This window comes from Prunus persica, chromosome G3 (genome assembly GCF_000346465.2).
Source record: "Prunus persica cultivar Lovell chromosome G3, Prunus_persica_NCBIv2, whole genome shotgun sequence".
In the NCBI taxonomy this organism is placed as follows: domain Eukaryota; kingdom Viridiplantae; phylum Streptophyta; class Magnoliopsida; order Rosales; family Rosaceae; genus Prunus; species Prunus persica.
The window spans coordinates 13,695,544-13,714,827 of NC_034011.1; the positions used below are offsets into that span (position 1 = coordinate 13,695,544).

The following is a 19,284-nucleotide window of genomic DNA, read 5'->3' on the forward strand; positions in this document are numbered from 1 at the left end:
CTTAGTATAAACAAGAATCTTGTTGGCATAATGCTCGATCTTCAGGCCGAGACAATTTTTTGTTTTTTGTTTTCTGTTTTGTTTTTTGTTTTGGAACTCTTCAAGAGTTTTTATGTGTTTGCAACCATGTCATAATTAATGTACTCACTGAGGCAATTTATACATATTAGTATTGAGTACAAAATTTGTGCTTCAGGCACATGTCCTTCAGGGATTTTGTTTAAGGGATTACACTTTATGATACATTATATAGCTTTATATCCAACTATTTGTTTCTGCTTGTACATCTTTAGGGAATCACTTCTGACGATATGCTCAGCACATTTAATAACCCTTAAAGATAATATGTTGGTCTTCGTAAATGTGCAATAAGAAGGCACGATTGCATCTGTGAACATGGAAAACCTCAACATTCCTGGTTTCTACCAGAAACATTGTATCATATAAAGTGAGTATATTCCTCTTTATTCTGAACACCCAAGTATAACATTCAGGGTTAACATTTTTTGGGGTTCGTACTATGGGTTTGTTCTTTCACGTTCATTCTCATCTGTAATGTAATTGCCTCTTTCCATTTTGGCCAATGATATTATCGACATTTAATAATAGAACGTGGTTTCAATCAACACAGCCCATTGAAGATTGAGTAACTACTCCAAAACCAAAAATTGTCATTCATCAATTCATGATCCCACCATTTTCATGTGCATGCGCATGCACCAATTATAAGCATTTCTTTGCTTTTGGGTACCCAAGCCACTTCAGGGGCTTTTATTGTCTCTTTCCAAACAGACATCTCTTATAGGATGAATTATGTGAGAATGTGAATCATAACCTCCAATGGAGCGTTATGTTACAGTAGGGCGTGGATATCTCCATTCAAAGAGTTGGAACATTTAGAACCCATATATCTGTCATGCTGCAGGCATGCCATAGATTAATACACACATGTCAATTAATTGTCCTTCTGAAACTTTAAACCATATAATTTGATACGCAATAGGCGTGCACCATATTAATATTGACATGTTAATAGATTGTCCTTCCGGAACTTCAATCCCTATCATTTGCTACGCAACAGGCGTGCATCATATTGATAACTGCTATTCCTATGTTATGTTCTTATGGGACTTTAATCTATGCAGTGTATTATTAATGTATCCAACTTGCAATCTGTAAAATTTGCATTAATAATTCATGAATACATATCAGAATTATATAAGCCATTCTTCTGGAATGGTCATAATACAAGTCATTCTTCTGGAACGATCTGTAATGCAAGTCATTCTTCTGGAATGGTCCTTTGCATGGCGTTCTTCTGGAACAGTCTTATCTCCCCATTTGGTTACCTTTAAGGATGTCATACAAAATATCATAATAAGAGTGCAAGCATGAAATAACACAAGTATTGCTTACATCCTTAAGTGGGAGAAATTAACTTTGCTAAAATATCATTCAAGCTTGTATCGGCTCAGCAAATATAATGAAACGCTTGATGATCTAGTTATATCATGGAAAACATCACAATTATTTTGTTTATGTAAAAAAAAAATCATTATAAAAAATAAAAATAAAAAACCCTTAGTGTTAGCTTCACTACATGGATTTATTCTTCTGATGAAGGTTCAAGGTATGTAAGAAATTAGGGAAGGAAACTAGTGAGACAAACTCTCATTTCTCCTAACCTAGAAGAACTTCAGGAGATTAGAGCATGTGGTCGTCCTTATAGTCCCCTGATCTAGCCGAAACGTGATCAGGGATAGTCTCGCTCCCTGAATGGATGATCGAAGATAGTTTCGCTTCTCAAGCACATCGAGTGCTCACTGATAGGAAAAACATGTGGATATTGCATCACTAGATATGGAGAAAATTGGATGTATTCTGTAAAGAAAATTTCGTTAGTAACATATATATATATACAAATTAGAGGAATAGTTTGATCCGGTAAATCTCAAATTAACCACATAAATTTGTGAGGTTTTCGAGATGCTTTTGAAAAAATAACTCTGTGAAATCCATAAAGGCAAGAGCGGCTTTGACAAAAATAGTCCTTGAAACCCTTAAAGTGCTGACAGATATTAATGGAGGTCGCGTGAAGTTTTGAAATCTAGAAAAGAATTGGAGAATATGGGGATCCGAGAAAATATTGAGATCTTGGAAACGTTGCCACATTTCGGTATATAGATATTGCCTCTGTAAAGCCTGATTAGAGTGACTGTGTTTCAACTCAACTTCCTTCCATTTTCTAAAAATTCAACTTTTCTAAGATTTTCTTTGAAACCTTTTAAAATGGCTTCCACTTCTTCTCGCCTAAAATGTTACGATTTAAATGTTGCTCCCAAAACAACTCATGACGCCAAAGTCTGGCATTCATCCTTTGTATCTCAAAATCGTTATCTCACGGTTAATGACTCTGTGATGATAAATAATATGAATACTATCATAGTAGCTAAAAATTTCCTTACTCCTATGGATGAAATACTATTAACATGAGGGTTTGACGAAAAGGCTATTGATGATTCAATGGCTTTTAGCATTCAGAATGCTGCTTCTATTTCTAACATGGCTAATCATTTCAATGCCATAGCAAATGAGATTCAGGAGCTGAACACTGAAAATTTGTCTCTACGGAGAATGCTTCATGAGTCTCAGACAAGGCTTGACATGCTACAGATTTCCAATGAAAAGATTCTGGAAGACCAAGAGAAGCTTATGGCTAAGCTCAAGAGACGTCGTTCTCTTTCTCTGGAGGCTTCCAGATCATAATGGAATTTTATAGATTTTACAGAGCCTCCTCCTTCCTTGCAAATGAAAAGAATCTATCTATTGTATACTCCTTTCATGTTATAATAATTGGGCAAATTCTTAAACTTGCACCTGTAGTTTGCACGTCTTTTCAAAATGACGGTTTTAAACCTTGTGCCTTGTAGGTTCAGATAACCACATCAAATCTTTCAAATTACATATTTCAATGCATGTGAGTCTGGAACTTCTGGCCCGGGCTAAACACGACCTCAGAATTTATTTGCCTTTTTCAAATGGGCATGAAATATAAATTGAGTAAAAGTCATGATAATATTGCAATATAGTAGTGAAGAGCATTAACTACCATATACCCAAAACTTCAGGTTCGGGATTTCTCATATATTTGGATCCATGGGCTTTTGGCCCAGATAATATAATATAACAAAATATGTGGGGAGCCTCAATTCATCCTTTGAGGTTTATCCTGATGTTATTCATTTCATGGTGTATTCTTAACAACTGGAATTCAAAAAATATATTTCTTCCTTGAGGTGTCGATTGTAATAGAATCGAGCTTTATTGAATTCATCATTTTCTTATGCCAAAGAAATATGTTGTGTACCACAATTTGCAATAATACCTCAAAGGTTGTCCTTTTAACTGTTGGAACTTTCAGGTTCTCAACACTATTAGATTTTGAACTTCAGGCCAAAATCACATAAATTCATCAATACTATTCATGCGTACAGTACATTTACTATTCATGCATACTGTACTATTAACTGATACGGTACTGTTACATCATCAATGAACTTTAGGTCCTTATTTACATGTCAAGGATCAAGGATCTTCAGGTCTGATCTCTTGTTTACAAATGTAGTACTGGAGAGATTGCCAGCTCTTATATCATTATCATCATCAAGGATCTTCAAGTCCTGATGTAGTTGTATGATGAGGATCAAGGAACTTCTGGTCCTAATCTCTGTATGCTGTAAAACTCATCATATCACACAATTAATTCATAAAATAGATTGCTATAAATTGCTTGTAAATAAATTGATGGTATGGACGATAAACTCGCACCATACTAAAAATAAAAGTAAATGTGCGGTAAAATAAATTCATAAAATAAATTGCTTGCTATATGGACTTTAATTCCGCACCATACTTTAAATAATAAAGTAAATGTGCTTATATGGGCACTAATTCTACTCCATACTTCTAAATAAAAAGTAAAGGCAGTTGTGTGGATGATAAAATCCGCACCGCACTTTTAAATAAATACTGTTATATGACTAATAAACCTACACCATACAGTAAATAAAGTAAATGCATGGATAAAACCACCACTAAAAATATAGGAGGTGAAACCATCCATTAAAGCTACAATAATGGAATTACTATATATATATAAAGTAAAGGCAGTTGTTGGTGGGTTCTTATCAACACCATGATGAAATAATATAATATTATTATACTAACATATATAATTAGAAAAGTAGAGAAAATCCTTAGTGCTAGTCTACTAAAGGATATCACGTCTGTCCTTCATACGAAATTACTTTTAACCTGAAACCAATACAGGCTTTCCACCACACCTTTGAATGGTTAGTAATATAAATAATAGTGCAACATATAAAATTATACCTGAGAGCTTCTTGTGCTGATAACGTGCTATAAAATGAACTGCATATACAAGAATATTGAGCTGCACGTAAAGTAAATAAGACACAATATTTAACGAGATTCGGCCATGCCTACGTCCTCGGAGAGCAATAGCAGTAACTTTTTCACTATGTAAAATAATAGGGCTACAACTTTAGTATTTACAATATCTGTAGCTCATGATTTTTCTCTCTTGGAGAATTTCTCTCTGCTCTCTTTTTCTCTCCTCACACTCTCCCTTTATTTCCTTCTCTTCCTTTCTTTCCTCTTTGCCTGGGCTCTCATTTCTTCTTAGATGGTATGTCATCTTACAATGAAGGGAGGAAGTCCATTTATAGCCAAAGCCTCTTGGCTTCTCGTGGATGTGCAATCATTTCTTCCAATATGTGGATTCCACTTTTACAACACTTTCATCATCCATTACCCACCCAAGACAACAAGTCTTCATTATTTCTAAACGCGTGGACTCCACTCTAGACTTTACAAAAAATTAATCCACATCAGCATATTTATAGTGTCTTAAAAATCAGATGTTGAGATATCACCCTTTCCTCATCTTTAATGAGCTCAATCTTTCCCTTCCCCTTTCACCTTCCCCTCGTCTCTTATCACAAAGACTCTCATCTCTATGGTTGCCATCTCTTCAGCAGTCCAGCCCCAATACCTCTTGAGTCGCAAATGCAAACAAAAAGAAAAACCACGTATGTATTGGATTATAAGGCAAATAAAAGCAAGACCAATTGATAATTTGAATGAAAAAAATGAAAAAAAAAACTAGTGAATTAGGTAAGCATCAATAATGGATGATACATACATATTACTGGACTTGTATACATACATGTAGACTCAATATTAATTAATTATTAATTATCAATATTGTTCTTGGAATTAATCTTTATATTTTATCATCATTGACAAGCGAGAATAGGTTGTGTTGAGGGGATTTAGGGCTCTCACATCCCTCATACCAGGTCCTGATTATGTTGGTTAATTTGACAAGCACGAGGGTTCTCCAATGGTTTCACTTTTGCAGTATGTAAAAACTATGATTTTTAAGAGATGGCAGCCATGGCAATGTAGGAGTTTGGGAAGAGGGTTTGTGATAGTAGAGATGTAGGAGGGTGGAAGGGATGATACGGTACAACATTTGATTTTTTAAGATACTATAACTATGCTGATGTGGATTAATTAATATCATTAGATTAATCAAATGGTCAAGATTTTAGAAAATGCACCAATGCCAAATGTAGAGGCTCGGGATCCTGCACTTTTGATTCAGTTTGACCAATTTTTGAGTTGAAAATATATAAAAATATGAAGATATGGAGGAGAGAGAAATAGGAAGAAAAGAAAAGGAGGTGGATAGATAAATGAGAAAAGAAATAGAAAATATATATATATGAAAAATTGAGAAAGACAGAAGCTCAACAAGAACAGGTATAATTCATCGAAAAGAAAAAGAAGTTGGGCTAGAGTTGTTATTTAGTTGTGTACAAATTGGAACTAAGAAATGTGGATATGAATTGGGCTAAAATATTTTGATATTACTTAGAGGTATTAATGTGATTTGAATATTAATTAGGCCTTACTAATTTTGAATATAAATGAATAAATAAACTTAACATAACTGACCCGATTCGATTTAGACTAGTTTTTGTTAACTATTAATATCATTGTATACAGTTAGTGAGCTAGGTGTGCAAGGCACGTGAGTTGTTAGTAGTGTATGTGTAGGGGTGTAAGTTGGATTGGAAAATCCGATTCCGACCGATTCCAGTCTGAAATTTTCCAAAAAAATCCAACTTCGACATTAGAAAATACCAAAATCTGATTTTTCTGATAAAATTCGAATCGGAATCGGAATGTATCTGTAAATTCCGAAAATTCTGAAATTCCGAACTCATTCCAATCCGATTTTTTCTGAAAAATTCTGAAATTTTAATTATAATTACATTGTTTTTGGTTTATAGGTCTTATATATATTTTATTTCAATACTCATATATTCATATGCTAAACATCGGAGTATATTAATTTAAGACTATTGGAAAAAGAAAAGAAAAAAATCTTGTTTTTCTCTAAAAAAAAATATGTAATTTTTTCCAATAGATTAATTTTAACATAGGAGTATATTAATTTAAGACTATTGGCAAAAAATATATAGTCTTGTTTGGGTCAAAGGTGTAAAATTAAATGACATGGTTCAAAGGGTAACAATTTCATGGTCACATAATAAGGATAAATGCCCCTATCAAAAAAAATAATAATAAGGGTAAATGCCATGGTTACACACTAGATTAATAGTTGATCCAATAAAATTGATCATGGTTCAAAGGGTAACATTAAATCATACACTAGATTAATAGTTGATCCAATAAAATTGATAATGGTTCAAAGGGTTACAATTCTATGGTCACACACTAAGGGTAAATGTCATGATCACACACTAGATTAATAGTTGATCCAATCAAATTGATAATGGTTCAAAGGTTAACAATTCCATAGTCACACACAAGGTAAATGCCATAATCACACACTGGATTAATAGTTGATCCAATAAAATTGATCATGGTTCAAAGGATAAAATTAAATTCCATGATCACACACTAAGGTTAAAATTAAATGCCAATTTCATGATGAGAGGTGCAAGTTATATTAAAATGTTAAAATCAATTATGATAAAATCAATTTAACTTGCGACATATGTGATTAAATTATATGTATATATATATACATGGAGAAATATACAATAAATTTATAACAATAGTATTTAATATTATAATATCCTTCAAACAAAACCAAAAATGAAAAAATCATCTACAAGTGGTACTTTCGAACCCAAGGCCTCTCACTTGCAATTCTGCTAACAGACCACCATAGTCAGAGTCGTCCTTGAAAAATGCATGTCAACTGAACATATTTAATAATTGATTTGAGGAGTTTGAAAAATATTATAAAAATCTTAGGGTGAAACCCTAATTTATATTTGTTTTCCTTTCTTTCTTTTCTCCAGCCGCCCCATTCTTTTTCCTCTTCCTCCATCTAAACGTTTCTTCTCACTTCTTATCTCTCTCTCTCTCTCTCTCTCTCACACCTTCCTGACCATTCTCCTTCCTTATTCTTTTCCTCCTCCTCCTCCTCTCTTTCTCTTCGTGGCCATATTTCCTCTTCTTCGGGCAATAATATAGATAGACACCATTTATTAGAAAACTAAACAACAATACTGATGGAATACCACTGCAAGTATGCACCAAAGTTTCTACAAGTCTTCCTGTCAAAATTGTGTTTGGCTATGACCTTCGAAATTCTTCCAAGAACTGTGAAAAGATTTAATTTCCGAAAGTTCTGACTTTGCCGAAAATTCCGCATTGGAATGGTATTATTATATTCCGAAATTTCGGAATCGGCATCGGAAATGAATATGACTTTCGAATATTTTCGGATTGGAATTCGAAACTCCTATTTCCGATCCGTTCTGGCCGAAGAATAGCCCTATGTATGTGAATTAGTTAGACAGTTGTATTGGTTAGTTAGTTAAACTTTACTTAACATGTATAAAATGTAATAGTATTGTAGCTTAAAAGATGAAGAAATACATAAACCAATATTGCGAATTTCTCTATATTTCTCCTTCCTTCTTCTTTAGTACTCTTCTTTATACTTCTCTGAATATGTTGGTTAACATGGTATCAATGTCCTTAGTGGTTTTCACACAATCAATCCATCCTTTCTGCGCTTTCTTTGTCTTTCAATTCAGTCATTTCCTCGTTCTCTTTGTTTTTCTTCCCTTTTTCTCTCTGTTTCTTTCTCTTAATTTCAATTCTAGGTTTTCTCTCTGCTTGACCATGGCTTTTTCTTCCTCCATCAAGATTGATGGCTTGCTCAATATGGTTACAATTCGTATCAGTGACAATAATTTCTTGAAATGGAGTTTTCAATTGTACTCTTTGTTGCAAGGGTCTGAGCTTTTTGAGCATTTCGATGGCTCTATTGTTCCGCCACTAAAATTTGCAATTTTGGATGAACTGGGTGTTATCTCTCAAGTCATAGCTACTTACAAGGTATGGATGAAGACTATCAAGGCACTTCTCAACTTGCTCATCGCCACTATGTCAGATAAAGCTTTGGAATATGTCATTGGGACTAAGACAGCTTGAGAAGCTTGACTCAATTTGGTGGATCGTTATGCCTCGGTTTCAAATGCTTGCATTAATCACTTGAAGGCTGAAAATCAAACTGCTCGGAAAGGGGGGGAAGGATTCCTTCTTCATTTAAAGCACGTTCGAGATCAGCTTACTCAAGCAGGTGTGAAGGTCTCAAATGATGATTTGATGATTGCTACACTCAATGGTCTACCTCCTGAATATGATATGATCAAGATTGTCTTGATTGCAAGGGATTCCTCAATTTCTTTGAAGGATTTCAAAGCTCAATTGCTAGTTGTTGAAGCTCGAATCTTAACCCATTATGCTATGTTTACCTCTCACCATCCTTCATTTGGGTATAATTCTATTGCTTCTTCTTCCACTAGGTATGCTCCGCTGTCTGTATCTCAAAACAATTCATCTATGCCTACTATTACAGATTTACTACCTACCCCTTCTGGTTCAGCAGTTGGATTTTATGCTTCTAATGCTCATAATCGATATACTGGTCCGTGTGGTTCTCCTTCTAATGGCTCTAATGGTTTTGGTAGAGGAAAGTTTTGTAATGGTGGTTTTGGTAAATGAGTCTCTTCATCTTCTCAGATGTATGGCTCACAGTTTTCTGGCTCAAAGTTTGGTTATGATTCTTTTCATAAGAGCAATATTGTCCCTGAATGTCAAATTTGTTGCAAGAGTGACCATACAACTACCAACTGCTATTTTAGGCATGATGCTTCTCCTTCTCAAGGATTTGCACAGGTGATTGAATGCTAGATTTGTGGCAAGAGGGGTCGTGGAGCTCTTGATTGCTTCCATAGATCCAAGTACTCTTATCAGGGGCATCCTCTATCTCCCAAGCTCTCATCTATGATTGCACAAAGCTCTTATATGCCTAATCATGTCTGGATTGCTGATAGTGACGCATATCACCATATCGTGGCTGATGTCTCATCTTTGCATCATGTTACTCCATGTGAATCTACAGAACAAGTTCTAGTGGGAAATGGAGAAGGTTTGGACATTCAGAATATTGGCACCACATCTATATCTTGCAACTCTTCTTCTTTACATATGCCTTCTGTTTTTCATGTGCCTAAACTGTCTGCAAACTTTTTATCTGTTAATCAGTTGTGCAAGGATAATCAATGTCTTATATGCTTTGATGCTTCTGGTTTTTATATACAGGACAAGCAAACCACGAACATCTTACTCAAAGGATTGAGTCGTAATGGTATCTATCCAATCCCACGTACATTGCCTCAATCAGTTTCCTAGCCTTCACAGTCAGAGGCTATAGCTTTTCTTGGATAGCAAGTTAGTTCATCTTTGTGGCATCAAAGACTTGGTCATCCCACCAATGCCATAGCCAAAATGATGCTCAAGAATTCAAAGTTAGTGTATACAAATGATGATTCAAGTGTAATTTGCTCTTCTTGTGCACAAGCTGCATTTTACAAAGACTCGTGTTAAATCTAGGATTCATTTTTCTAGAATCCATAGTGATGTCTGGGGCCCTTTCCATTTCAAGTCTCTAGATGGTTATAGGTACTTTGTATCATTTTTAGATGAATATACTGGTTACTTGTGGCTTTATCCACTATTCAATAAATCAGAAGTTTTTTCTAAGTTTCTTCATTTCATTGCATATGTTCCAAATCAGTTCCAAGCTACTATTCAGTGTTTACAAAGTGATAGGGGTAGAGAGTATATTAGCCAACTGTTTTCTGGGTATTTTTCATCAAAAGGTATTTTATATCAATTGTCCTGCCCATACACACCCCAACAAAATGGGATTGCCAAAAGAAAGAATAGGCATGTTATAGAAACTGCTATTACTATTTTGACTGAAGCATCATTACCAAGGAAGTTTTATTTCATGCTACTCCTCATGCTGCTGATTTGATAAATAGAATGTGTATTCTACTTTCTACTTTGGATAATCAAGCTCCTTGTTTTCGATTGTTTGGAATAGACCCTAATCTTCAATCCTTCAGAATTTTTGGTATAGCTGTATATCCATATCTCTGCCATTACAATGTGCACAAGTTACAACCTAGAACTACTAAGTATGTGTTTCTAGGATATGTAGCAGGATATAAAGGGGTTATATGTTATAATTGTGCTATCTCAATCTCATCAAGATTCACAGCCTACAATTAATGCTTTTATCTGAGGCTGATGTCTCCTCAAGCTCTAGCTCAGTTCCAATTCCATCTATTCCCAAAACTGTTCTTATGTCAGTTGCTTCTTCTTTATTAGAGTTTGAGAATTATCAACCAATGTTTAGTGATCAACAGTTACAAGTGATACTACCTTATGAAGCCTCTTCTTCTCTTACTCCTTCTACTAATTTAGAACCAGTTAATACTCATTCTATGCAAACTAGATCCAAATCTGGTATTGTTAAACCAAAAAAGTTTCAAGATTATCAAGGTTATTTCACATGTTTAACTGCAATTGATGAGCTAGATGAACCTTGTAGTTACAAATTGGCTTCTTATTCAGCTGAATGGAGTAAAGCTATGCAGGAAGAAATAGATGCACTTCAATTACAAGGTACTTGGAGTTTGGTGCCTAATCCTGGCAACGAAAATATTGTTGTCATTAAATGGATTTATAAAATAAAGAAGAATTCATATGGATCTGTTGCAAGATATAAAGCAAGGTTGGTTGCTTGGGGATTTAGTTAACAACTAGGATTAGATTTTGGAGAAACTTTTAGCCGTGTAGTGAGGCATACAACAACTTAGTTGATTTTGAGTTTTGTTGCTATGAATCGAGGTTATACGCCAACCACAGGGTTATGAAGATCCTGCTTGTCTAGAATATGCTTGTAAGCTCAAGAAATCCTTGTATGGTCTAAAGCAAGGGTCGCCTTACTTATTTCTTAGGATTACATATTGCATATCCTTGCTCAGGAGGTCTGTTTGTGAGTCGAACAAAGTATGCTAAGGATCTTTTGCATAAAGCTAGGATGAGTTCCTATAGAGCTTGTTCAACTCCTTATAAACCACACAATCAAATTTTGAAAGACAATGGTGAACCGTTATCCGATCCCACCATGTTTAGGAGTGTAGTTGGTGCTTTACAGTATTTGACATTCGCAAGACCAGACTTGGCCTATGCAATAAACACAATTTGTCAATATATGAATAATCCTACTGTATTCATTGGCTTCTAGTTAAAAGAATCTTAAGGTATGTTCAAGGGAGTCTGTACTTTGGGATTAATTTTTCTAGTACCATTCCTACAACAAGTAATCCTTGCAGCTATCTACCTATAATGATGTAGACTGGGCTAGAGACATCAAAACCAGAAGATCTACCACAGGTTTTGTAGTGTTCTTAAGAAATAATCTCATTTCTTGGTAGTCCAAAAAGCAGGGATCAGTCTCCAGAAGCCCAACAGAGGCAGAGTATAGAGTCTTGGCAAACACTACTGCAGATATTGCATGGATTAGACAACTTCTACAAGATTTGAAATTCTTTCTTCCTAATCCTCCTCTATTATATTGTGACAACCTATATACTCTAGCACTTACCTCTAATCTTGTCTACCATTCCAGGATCAAACATCTAGATATTGATTACCATTTTGTAAGAGAGAAAGTTCAGAAGAAACATTTACTTGTACAATATGTTCCTACAGAAGAGAAACTAGCAGATGTGTTCACAAAGGGATTACATATCCTATATTTTAACAACATTGTAATCATCTACCACTAGGGAATGTAACAGGGTAGGGAAAATGTTAACTATTGATATCATTGTAAACAGTTAGTGAGTTAGGCGTGCAAGGCACGTGAGTTGTTAATTGTCTATGTGAATTAGTTAGACAACTGTATTGGTTAGTCGGTTAAGCTTTACTTAACAAGTATAAAATGTAATATTGTTGTAGCTTAAATGATCCAGGAAGATCTACCAACAAAAATAAACATAATATAATATAATTGTAATTAATTATATTATATTATTAAATTATTTAAAACCATAAAATAAAATAAAAAATTAATGGTTTATAATGAATTGTTATAACCATAAAAAGTTAATGGTTTTAAATGAGTTCGAGAATTTAGGCCATTCATTTTTTATGGTTTAAAATATTTTACTATTTTAGTTTAGTTAATTTTAGCAACCAAACCTTGTATAAATACGTAAGTTATTCATTGAAATGAATCAAGTAATTCTGATGGCAGAACTCAAAGTAGTTCCTTAGCTTCTACCTTTTGTTTCTCTAATTGTCTAAACTTTCTTCTCGTTCCCTTATTCCTATAAACTAGGAATTCATAGTTCTATTGACTAAAAGTTTTGGATCAAGTGGTATCAGAACATCAGATCCGAGAGGGTGACGGTGGTTTATGGTCTCAACTCGCAACCAATGCAAAGCTTCTAGAGAATACCTTTTAGGTCCTTTTCTTGTACACCGAAAGCCAAGGTCCAAGAGAGACATTATGATTGGAGAAAACTAATAGGATACAGCTAGTGATGGCGATCGCATCACTAAGCTTGAGCAACAAGTTGAAAACTTGTCTGCATCAATCCTTAAACTCATGGAGAGTTTGAAGATTGGAAAACTTTCACGTCTATCAACTTCATATGAGCCTGGTCTAAAGCTCAAGAAAAAGGTTGTTGAGGATAACAAAGATGAAGACAGCACACAAGCTGATCCAGCGGAAAAGAAAGCTGAATCAGGTGACAACAAAAATTCTATTAATAAATAAAAAATTAATTTTAAGGCTGATATCCCTATATATAAAGGAGATGTTGATCCTGAAAAGCTAGATAACTAGATAGACACATTAGAAACTTATTTCACAGTTTATAAGTATTCTAATATGCAAAAGATAAAATTTGCAAGTTTGAAACTTTCAAGCCATGCCCTTACATGGTGGAAGTCCTATCGGAGAAGGTATGATGTCTCATAATTGACTTGGAAAAACTTCAAGATGCTTTTGAAAAGTAATTTTATCCAGTAGGCTCTAAAGATGAAAGATGGTATAAGTGGCAACACTTCAAACAAAGATTTGGGCACGTTGTACAAGAGTATATAACAGAGTTCCACAACTAAGCTATGGTTCTGCGCATCGACACCGACGACTACGATGTTATCATGAAGTATACTGGAGGTCTTGCCGACTACATACAGAAAGAACTGAAATTGTTCACCGTAGATACTATTGAAGGAGCTACTATAAAGGTCATCATCATTGAAACTAAAAATAAAAGAACTAACAAGAAGGATGATAGATCAAATCCTGTCAACAAAACTGATTGGCAGAAAAAAGGGGAAGTAGAGCAAGGAAGGCCAGCCACAAAAAGTCTATTGTGATCACTATCAAACCAGCAGACATGCCAAAGACAAGTGATGGATACTCCATCCTGAATTGTGGTCAAAGCGCGAGAAAAACAACCAAGGGAGAAATGAAAGAAAAGCCACCTTAACTGCACAACAACCAGAAAAGCTTCTAAAGTTGAAGCAACCTGATGTTATACTTACCCTTATGATAAGACCAGTAGATATTGAAGATATGTACAACTGTGAAGAGTTGTTTCATGTGAATATTCAGGTGAAGCAAAGTGTTTTACAAGCTATCATTGACCCTGGAAGTCAGAAAGCCCTAATTTCAGAGGCTTTAGTAAGAAAAGTGGGTTTAGCCACCACACCACATCCTAAGATGTACCCGTTTGGATGGATTCAGAATGCATTGACTTACAGATCACGAAGCAATGTACCTTCAAATTTGCTATCACCAATCGATATATCGATAAGGTGACATGTAAAGTGGTTCCTCTGGACGTTTACCAAGTCATATTAGGCCTTCCATATTTATGGGCTCAAGATGCCATTTACTATCGGAGGCTTTGCAAATATTGACTTGTGAATAATGGGAAGGAGTTCCACATCAACGCTTGCATGCCTCAAGCTACAGATAATTTGTTGACAGCTAACCAAGCCAATAGGTTAGTCAATTCATGTGGGCGATTCGTTTTGTTGATGATTCAACCTCAAGATCAGAGTTCTATAGCTATGACATTGTCAACATTGTCTTTATCTTCTTCGCAATGCTCAAACATAGGAAAATTGCAGGAGAAGTTCAATGACTTATTTCAAGGTGTGCATGGTTTTGCAACAAGGAAAACTATGGACCATGATATCCAGTTGGTAGAAGATTCACATTTACCAAAATCGGGTTTGTATCGCACTTCTTCGATAGAATCTGACGAGCTCAAGAAGACAATTCAAGGACTTCTTAAATAAGGAGTTATCAAACCTAGCTGCTCACCATGTGGTTTGCCAGTGTTACTTATGCCTAAGAAATACGGAGACTGGAGTATGTGTGTTAATTATAGGGCACTCAACAAAATAATCATCAAGAATCGGTATCCATTGTCAAGGATTGATGACTTGTTTGATCAATTACATGGTGCTCGTTACTTTACCAAGCTAGATCTCAAATCGGCTATCACCAGGTTCGCATCCATGAAGAAAACACTTGGAAGGCTACTTTCAAGATGAAGCAGGGACTCTTCGTGTGGTTAATCATGCCATTCGGGTTACGTAATGCTCCAGCTACCTTCATGTAATTGATGAATAAGGTACTCTGCATTTTCATTGATGACTTCATCATTGTATGCTTAGATGACATTCTCATATTTACTGTCACATGGGAGGACCATCTTCATCATATTGCTCAAGTTTTGGAGGTTCTAGGAACAAATCAGTTACAATTAAACGGTAAGAAGTGTGAATTTGGGAAACAACACATTGTATACCTTCGATTCATTGTTGATGCAGGAGAACTAAAAATGGACCTAGAGAAAGTACATGTGATTTCTCAATGACCTATGCCCCATTCAATGACAAAAGTTCAGAGCTTTATAGGTGCATGTCAATATTTGTGAAAGTTTATTTGGCACTTTTCACAAATTGCAGCACCCTTACATTCTCTTACAAAGGCCAATCAAAAGTTTGAATGGTCGAGAAACCATGAAGAATCTTTCTAATTGTTGAAACGAAAGATTACAAAGGTGCTAATACTAGCATTACTGAATCTGCAAACACCATTTGAAGCGGAAGCAGATGCATCGAACTATGTCATAGGAGCCGTATTATTTCAGGATGGGAAACCAATTGCATACCATTTTGAGATGCTGAGTGCACTAGTATTGAACTATTCGACTTATGACAATGAGCTGTATGCAATGCATCAAGCAGTGAAGCATTGGAAAGCTTACTTGTTGGGAAAAAAAGTCTTTCACTCAGATCATAAACCTCTTCAATTTTTAACTACACACTCTAAGTTGCAGCAAGCTTGCCATATGAAATGGATGTCTTATCTACAACAATTCAATATTGTGATAAAGTACAAGAATGGAGTAACTAATAAGCTGGTAGATATGTTATCTAGACTACCTAAACTAATTAGTTCCGCATTGTTGGTGCATATGCTAATCCAACCAATTGTTCCTTCTGAATATGCCAAAAGGTACGACACAGATACTGATTTCAACTTAGCCTATGCTAAGCTGCAACAAGGAAAAACTAGTGAGTTCCAATTGAAAGATGGACTAATGTACAAGAGAACACAATTATGCATTCTAGAAGATGGTAACAGATTGTAGTGGATTCATGAGGCTCATACTTCCAAAGTAGCCATACATTTTGGGGTTAAGAAGACTTTATTGAATCTTCGTCACTATGTTCATTAGCCAAAGATGCATCTTGATGTTTCACGATACATTTGAGGTTGCATTCTATGCAACACATCGAAGCCTTCTAATAGAAAGTTATGACTGTATCTTCCATTGCCAGTACCTAGCCAACCTTGGGAGAGTATCTCGATGGATTTCTTTGGTGGATTGCCTAAAGCCAAGTCTGGAAATGACTACTTATTTGTGGTGGTAAATCGTTTCAGTAAGATAATGATTCTCATTCCATGCAAGAAGACCATTACTAGAGAATGAGTTGCTAAGTTATTTTTCTCACATGTTTGGAAGCATTTTGGCTTACCTATATCGATTATTTCTAACAGAGACAGACGATTCTTAGGCCATTTTTGGAGGTTGTTATAGGGAATAATGGATACCAAATTGAAAAGAAGCACTACATTTCATCCACAAATAGATGGGCAAACGGAGGTCGTAAACCAGACTATGGTACACTTGTTGAGGGGCTATAATTCCAAGCATTCGAAGACTTAGGATGAAAGTCTCCCTTACTTACAGTTTGCCTTTAACGAGAAATTCATGGCTCCACACTCGAATCTCCATTTGAGGTTTGTTTGGGTTATTTACCCTAGAGTCCTTTTGATTTAGCATTCACTATGAATGACCAGACATTAAGTGGCAAAGAAGAAGAAGAACATGTTCAAGCATCGAAATTTCTCAAACGAGTTAGAAAGATTCATACTGAAGTGAAGGCACAACTGCAACGTTCTCAGCAACGATATAAAGCTCACCATGATAAGCATTGTGTGCCATGTAACTTCAAAAAAGGTGACCTAGTATAGTTACACCTTGGAAAAGAGCAGCTAACTGGAGAAGGCAAGAAACTCAAGCTTATTCTTTATGGACCATTCAAGATCATCAAACAAATTGGTGATAACGCCTTTCAGCTTGAATTACCACAATACATGCATATGTACTCGGTCATTAATGCCAACAATTTGAAGCTCGTTGAACCATCTCTACTTGATGATGATCCTGAAGAAGATACTCGTCTCCCATTAGTTGATGACTTGAGTAACGAGCGAGAAGACCCTTTAAGAGCAAGTCCAACGCTCTACCCAAACCCGGGCAAAAAGCTGCCCTCGCGAGCCCAACCCGCTCCAGCGGGCAAGAATGAGCCCGGGCAATCACTGGGTCCTACCAACCCGAGCAGGCCCAAGGGCAAGTCTCGCCTGGGCTTCAGCCCGAGGACGGTGACGTCAACGTGCGAAAGTCAAATTTTTTCACCGTTGGCGCCAACGGTAAAAAAAATTTGAATTACCGTGCGCTGACGTCACCCCTGACAGACTCCAACGGGCATTTGACACGTGTCACAACCAGGCCTCTCCGAACAGTTTTTTTCCAGAAATCCGACGGTCCTTTTTTTTTTTTTGGCTGAAAACATTCTGAAATTTTTTTTAAAAAAATACCAAAAAATTCGGTATTTTTTCCCTATAAATACCTAACCATTTTATTTACTTTCCACACCAAATCTTCATACAATTTCTTCTCCGTCCAATATTTTTTACTCTCCACTCACATTATTCACTTTCCACACCAATTCTCCATACAAACTCTTCTCCTTCCAATATTTTTTACTCTCCACTCACATTTTTCACTTCCCACACCAATTCTCCATACAAACTCTTCTCCTTCCAATATTTTTTACTCTCCACTCACATTTTTCTACTACTTTCCATTTGTATAAAAAAAAAAAAAAAACAAACAAACAAACAAATGGTATCTTCTGCCAAAACCGGAGGCTCGTGGTCAACTCAAGAAGATATTACGTTGTGTCAGTCTTGGGTGAACGTTAGTCATGACCCTATCACGGAAAATGAGATGAAGTTCCACCATATGTAGAGCAAAATTCATGGAGAATTTTGTCAACGATCGGGTTCCGTTCGGACCTAAATGGCCTTGTCTAGTAGATGGAAACTTGTGAATAAAGAATTAGGGAAATGGAGAAATGCCTTGACAAAAGCAAGGGAGAACATTCGAAGCAGTCAAAATCTTACCGATGAGGTAAAATATTTATATTTGCCATTTTAATCAATATAATGTATTTTTTTTATTGCATATTCTATTTCTTTTTCTTTTTGCATAATCTTTTTTTTTTCTTTTTGCATTTCCAATTTATCTATATTTTCTTGCATAATCAATTTTATTCTTGCATTTCAAAATAGTTTATATTTTCTTGCATAATATATTTTTTTTCTTACACTTCCAATTATTTATTTTTAATAGATCATCCAAGCACAAATGTGGTTCGGTGCCATGGGGCAAGGCAAAAAAAGTTTCGTGCATTTTCAATGTTGGGAAGTTGTGAAGGATTGTTCGAGATTCAAAATTATTCCCCCCGGTCCGCCGGTTGTGTTGAATGAGACTCCGCTCCATGATTCGCCATCAACCGATTCGCCATTGTACTTCCCAATGGAAATGGAGTCACCACTCCCACATCCGCCGAGACCTATTGGGAGAAAGGCGGCAAAGGCCAAGAGATGGGGCACTTCGAACAATGAATGTGTGTGGAGCAAATAGCTAAGAACACCTCACTAAGAATTGAGAGAGACTTGAAAAGAGATGAAATGGACATGGCACGAGAGGAAGCATTTGTAATTCAACAGCAGCAGGACAAGAAAAAGACATGGATGATAGAGAGATGAAAATCATGACCATGGATATGAGCCATATGTCTCCTGAAACAAAGGCCTATTGGAAAAATAGACGAAGGGATGTGATGAGAAGAAAACTTTTCCATGACGACGGACCTAGCAATACGGATTGGTTAAATGATGAAAACAATTAGGTTGAATTGAAACACTTTTGTCATATGTTGTATTGTTATATTATCCTTTAATTTGTTGTATTGTTTCCTTTTCATTAAATAATATAACTATTTATTAAAAATATTAAGATTAATTAAAAACAAACCTTAATTTATTGTAAACAACACACAAAACAAACCATACATAAAAGCATAATTTTAATAAATAAAAAAAGCATAATTCCAAAAAACACCACA

The 19,284-nt window shown here is 35.5% G+C and overlaps 1 long non-coding RNA gene across 1 annotated transcript; it reads left to right on the plus strand.

Moving 5' to 3' along the window:
- Positions 7,348–10,198, plus strand: LOC109948332. The gene is made up of 2 exons (XR_002270984.1): positions 7,348–9,565; positions 9,739–10,198. It is a non-coding gene; the product is annotated as an uncharacterized LOC109948332 (long non-coding RNA).